The 5,897-nt window shown below is 41.3% G+C and overlaps 1 pseudogene; it reads left to right on the top strand.

Moving 5' to 3' along the window:
• The first annotated feature begins 3,874 nt into the window (after positions 1-3,874).
• Positions 3,875-5,424, top strand: LOC112671996 (STAM-binding protein-like; annotated as a pseudogene).
• The last annotated feature ends 473 nt before the right edge of the window (positions 5,425-5,897 follow it).

Genomic DNA, 5,897 nt, shown 5'->3' with positions numbered 1-5,897 from the left:
CATTCACAATTTCGTGTTGTCTCCTCCCACGTTGTGCCATGGTTTGTCTGGGTGGCCAATAAAATAAAAAAGAAGTGATGTTGTGTCATTTCTGAGATGAGGTTAAAAATGACTGTGGCTTCCATCCCTGAGATTCCTTCAGATCACTCTCTTTGGAAGAAAATAGATGTCATGTTGTGAGGACACACAGGTAGCCTGTGGAGGGGCCTGTGTGACAAGGAACTGAGACTGGCCCATAGCTAGCAAAGATCAGAAGCCTGTAGACAAATCACATGAGTAAACTTGGAAATTGATCTTTCCCCATTTGAGTGGTCAGATTATGCAGCCCTGACTGACAGTTCAGCTGCATCCCTTTAAGAGACTTTGAACTACAATCATCTTCTAGGCATCTCATGATTTTCAACCCTGAGAAATTGTGTAAGATAATAAATACATGCCATTTTAAGCAGTTAAATTTGGGGATAATTTGTTACACAGCATGAGATAACTAACACAAGGCCCATTGTCTGATTGGATTGTGACTAGTGAAGGTTTAGTTTTCCCTCATTGTAATCTCAGCATTTAAAGTTTTTTGAAAACCCTCATCAATCACAAGAGCATTTGGAAAGTATGTAAAAGAATCTTTATAGACTGATATTTGATGGCATTGACCCCAGGTTATCATCAAACAAGCAAACTCTTATAGTTATGTGATGGTCGTGATTCTTTTGTCAATTTTCAAACCCATCAGGAAGTGTGTTGCATACACAAAACACTTTTGATGCCCAAATTGAAATTTTAAGATCCCAAAGCTTCAGTGAGGCAATTTTCAGTGACTATTTTTTATGTTAGTAAATAGAAAATAAAAAAGATATGCTGAGCTTTAGTCCTTCTTTGAACACTCAGTTCTTTGAAATTACACCTGAGGCAAAACACAAAGCTCTTCCCTAGCTGCCCATCACAATTCAGAGCATCAGATTTTCATTTTCCTCTGCTTTGTTTACAGACTATAATATATATGTCATTTATAACTAACACCAGTTTTGCAACATTTAACAAATCTAATAATTGGATTAATTTCTTTGTATTCTGTATATTCTCATTATTTTTGCCTGGAGGTCTCAGTGATACTATTACAAGGCTAACAAAACAATTTCACTTTGCTTATTGTGAGAAAAGCCCAGATCTATGAAGTCCTTTCTCTGAATGAGAATTTTTTTTTTTTTTAAAAAAAGGTGTTTTAGAGACAGACCATTATCTTTTACATATTAAATTTTACAGTCAAATACAGGACATTTCAATAACTGTATAGACTCTAAATAATATATTTAATCAGTAAGGAAAAATACAAGTTAGTCTATGAACAGATGGCTTAAGGCAGCAAATATTCATAATTAGTTTCTGAACATTTTGCAACCAGTGCACTAAGCTCAGCAGTATTGCATTTCTCTGCCTGTTTCACCCTTCACATCTTCCAGGAAATGAAAATCCAGATAATCTCTGCCTCACCTTGTAACTTTGAAATGGTTACAATGTTGATAGTTCTGATTTATTTACATTCTGTACTTTTGTAACATTTTCTATTTTGTAATCCAAAATCAATTTACATTATTTGAACATCAGATATTGCTTCACCATGATGAATTCCCCCTCCCCACCCCAACAGGATTTCAGTTAAAATGACTGTGCCACAGGATCCCTGGGTGGCGCAGCGGTTTGGCGCCTGCCTTTGGCCCAAGGCGTGATCCTGGAGACCCGGGATCGAATCCCACGTCGGGCTACCGGTGCATGGAGCCTGCTTCTCCCTCTGCCTGTGTCTCTGCCTCTCTCTCTCTCTCTGTGTGTGACTATCATAAATTTAAAAAAAAAAAAATTTATAAAAAAAAATGACTGTGCCACAATGCTATGGCCAACTGGTGATTGTATCACACAGTGGAACACTCTTAATGATCACATTACTGCCTCTTTCAAAATGTTTTAATATTAAAGAGATGTATACACTGTGTATGTATGAAAATTAGTGATTGTAATTAACTCACTGAAAGTGTGGAGGATGACTTCAAAGACAATTTTCCCCATGGCTACTTTCTCAACATTCTCATCAGGGTCTGATAAGGATTCAGTAATTTCCTAGCTAACAAATGATTCCATTTTAATTCTTTAAATCACAATGTGTATAATCATACATGAACATGAAATATTAGCAAGGATAATGTCCATTGGCTCCAGTTAATTTTCCAACCTAAATCTCTACTTAGAGAAGATAGAAGTAAAGACCAATAAAACTAAACTTAAAGCAATGATTTGGAGAGAACAAACTAGCTTTGTTTCCAGAATAACTATACTTTTCTTCTTACCTAATTTGTCTCATTTTATAAGAGGTAAATGGCAGCATCTTGAATATTCTAGATTGTTTTCTTAGGTGCTTCAAATATCAGGAGAGGCAGGGAAAACATGGAGTAGACACACTTCTTCCTATTCTTTCATCTAAATATAGCCAAAAAAAATCTAAATATTATATATAAAGCAAACATAAGAAGACCCTGAAGGGTGGAGAGAATTGCTCAGTTAGGGACCCAAAGAATGGCACAGCAGTGAAAGTGAACTCCCTGGTTTTCTTTTTGCCTCATGTATCCCAAACTGGGTGCTGGTGAAGTTTGCAACCCAGAAACACCACCTGTCACAGACAAAAATGAATGAAAGCCTTCTCTTTCTAGCCAAAGGACCAGGAAAGGGGTACCAAGACAGAAAATTCTTAAACAACAACTACTCTACTGCAGCCAAACACATTGAAAAGATAGGCTCCAACCCCCACCTGTCAGAAAAGGCATATTTGGGAGTTTAGGCTTCCAGTCTTGCCTACATGTCATGAAGTACAGCCATGCCCACGATGTCACTGGAGACCACATGGGACACTTGGACTTGCACTCCACTCAGCTTTATGGAGACATCCCTTCCACTCAGCAGGGTTGTGTCAGAGAAGGCCAAAACTTTGATTCCTGCTGGCAATAGTGAGACCTGCCCTTGCAGTACCAGCAGAGGCAGTGTGAGAGGGAGCAACAAGGCACCACTCCCTGTCTCAGCCTGGGTGACATCAGTGGAAGCCTAGTGGGGAGCCTGAACTTCTCCCCACCCAAGAGTAATGAGAGCTCCTCCCTCCCTGGGTTGTCAACAGAGGCTGAGTGAAGAATATGCCTTCCCCCTCCACTCAGCAATAGCAACATGCCACTCTCAACCTCCCCCACTGACTCAGTGTCACAGGAGACCTGGCAAAACAGGTTTAAGTAAGATCCAGTCTCATAATAACCAAAATGTCCTGCAAGCAATTGAAAATCATCTGTCATACCAAGAACCAGAAAAGTCTCAACTTGAGTGAGAGGGGACCCCCGAGTTAAGTGTCTGCCTTAGGCTCAGGTCATGATTCCAGGGTCCTGAGATTGAGCCCCATGGTAGGGTTCCCTCGTCAGTGGGGAGTCTGCCTCTCCCTCTCCCTCTCCCTCTCCCCCTCCCCGGACTTGTACACATGTGCGCAGTCTCTCTCTCTCTCTCTCTCTCTCTCTCTCTCTCTCTCTCTTTCTCATTCTCGCTTTCAAACAAACAAACAAAAACTTAAAAAAAAAAAAAAGACAGTAGACACTAACATAGAGATGAGTACGGTGTTGGAATTCTCTGACAAGGATTTTAAAGCAGTCTTCCTAACACCGCTTTGATGAACAATTAAGCAAGCAATTTAATAGCACTTTAATGAAATGAAATTCAAATTCACAAGTGAAAACCTAGAATAAGTCTCCACAAAGAATTAGATGACATAAAGAAGAACCAAACGGAAATTTTATGACCAAATAATAGAATAACTAGTGACGTTTCCAGAAGCTCGGAGTGTCGTCCATGGGGACAGAACTTCATGGTCCTGATGTCTGACCATGGAGATGTGAGCCTTCCGCCCGAAGACCGGGTGAGAGCCCGTCCCAGATGGGTAGCACAGTGGAGATAAATGAAGACATTCCACCCCGATGGTACTTCCACTCTGGAGTTGAGATTACCCGAATGGCATCCATTTACTGTGAGGAAGGCCACATTGAACATGCCTTCATCCTCTATAACAAGTATATCACGCTCTTTATTGAGAAGCTCCCAAAGCATCGAGATTGCAAATCGGCTATCATTCTTGAGAAGAAAGACACAGTAAGGAAGTTAAGGGAAATTGCATTTCCCAAAGCAGCAGAGCTGAAGGAAGAGCTATTAAAACGATATACCAAAGAACATAATGAAGAAAAGAAGAGGGAAGCGGACGAACTCGCCCGGAATGTGGCCATCCAGCAGCAGCTGGAGAGGGAACGGCAGAGGGTGGCAGCAGAAGCAGCAGCAGCTGGAACAGGAGCAGTTCCATGCCTTTGAGGAGATGATCCAGAACCAGGAACTGGAAAAGGAGCGGCCGAAAATCGTGCAGCAGTTTGGGAAGGTGGACCCTGGCCTAGGTGGGCCTCTGGTGCCGGACTTGGAAGCCCTCCCCGGACATATTCCCCCCAGCACCTGTCGCATCTGCACAGCCTGCAGACTGTAATACCGCTGTAAGGCCTGCCAAGCCACCTGTGGTAGCCAGGTCCTTGAAACCTGGAGCATTGAGCAACTCAGAAAGTACTCCTGCCATCGATGGACTGCGCCATGTGGTGGTACCTGAGAGGCTCTGTCCACAGTTTCTCCAGCTAGCCAGTGCCAACACAGCCCGAGGAGTAGAGACATGTGGAATTCTCCGTGGAAAACTGATGAGGAATGAATTGACCATTACCCATGTTCTCATCCCCAAGCAAAGTGCCAGGTCTGATTATTGCCACACTGAGAATGAAGAAGAGCTTCCTCTACAGGATCAGCAGGGTCTCATCACACTGGACTGGATCCATACTCATCCCACACAGACTGCCTTCCTTTCCAGTGTTGACCTACACACTCAGTGCTCCTACCAGATGATGTGGCTGGAATCAATAGCCATTGTTTGCCCCCCCCGCCCCGCCCCCCACAAGTTCCAGGAAACTGGATTCTTTAAATTAACTGACCATGGACTGAAGAGATTTCTTCCTGTCGCCAGAAAGCATTTCATCCACACAGCAAGGACCCACCTCTCTTCTGTAGCTGCAGCCACATGACTGTTGTGGACAGAGCAGTGACCATCAGAGACCTTTGATGAAAATTTGACTCAAACACCTCCCAAGAACTATAAAACCATACCAATGTACTGTAGCCTCTTAATTTAAACTTTCCAGAAAACTCTGTTAGCCTTTTAGACAGAATTGAAAGTGGGTATCATCTGGGGGAGAACTAATTTTTCTGTTTCTGGTTTAAAAGGAAATAGTTGGCTCTACTTTTTAGGCAAGTGTGGAAAATGGCATGATCATGCTAAGCAACTCTTCAGTCTATCTGCAATGAAAAAATTAAGTTGAAAGAATGGTATAATGAACACTTATCTATGACCTTTGTTCTCGATTCACCAGTTGTGTTAATATTTTTTCCCCTCTAAACTATCCTTCTAATTTCTCCACCAATCTGCTTATTGTTTACCTTTGGAATTATTAAGGACATCTATGTAGAAATTGGGAAGCCGTTTAGGAAATCTTTGGGTTTTCCTGTGGTTTATGCCAATATTAATGAAGCTTATTACAAGGGTGAGGGATAGCTCACTATGTCTGATGAGATGGTAAGGCTTGAAAACCCTGAAGAATGATTTTTTATCAGGAAGTATTGTTATTTAACAAATATTACAGGATAGTTTTTCCTCTACAATAAAGTGACAATTAACATATAAAAAAATAGAATAACTAAAATTTAAAAATTCTACAGATGGGCTTATAATGGGTTGAATTGTATCTTTCAAAAAGGTATGTTGAAGTCCAAACCCAAGTACCTCAGAATGTGACCTTATT

The sequence above is a fragment of the Canis lupus genome, chromosome 10 (genome assembly GCF_003254725.2).
Source record: "Canis lupus dingo isolate Sandy chromosome 10, ASM325472v2, whole genome shotgun sequence".
NCBI lineage: Eukaryota > Metazoa > Chordata > Mammalia > Carnivora > Canidae > Canis > Canis lupus.
This window is presented reverse-complemented; position numbering and strand designations above follow the sequence as displayed.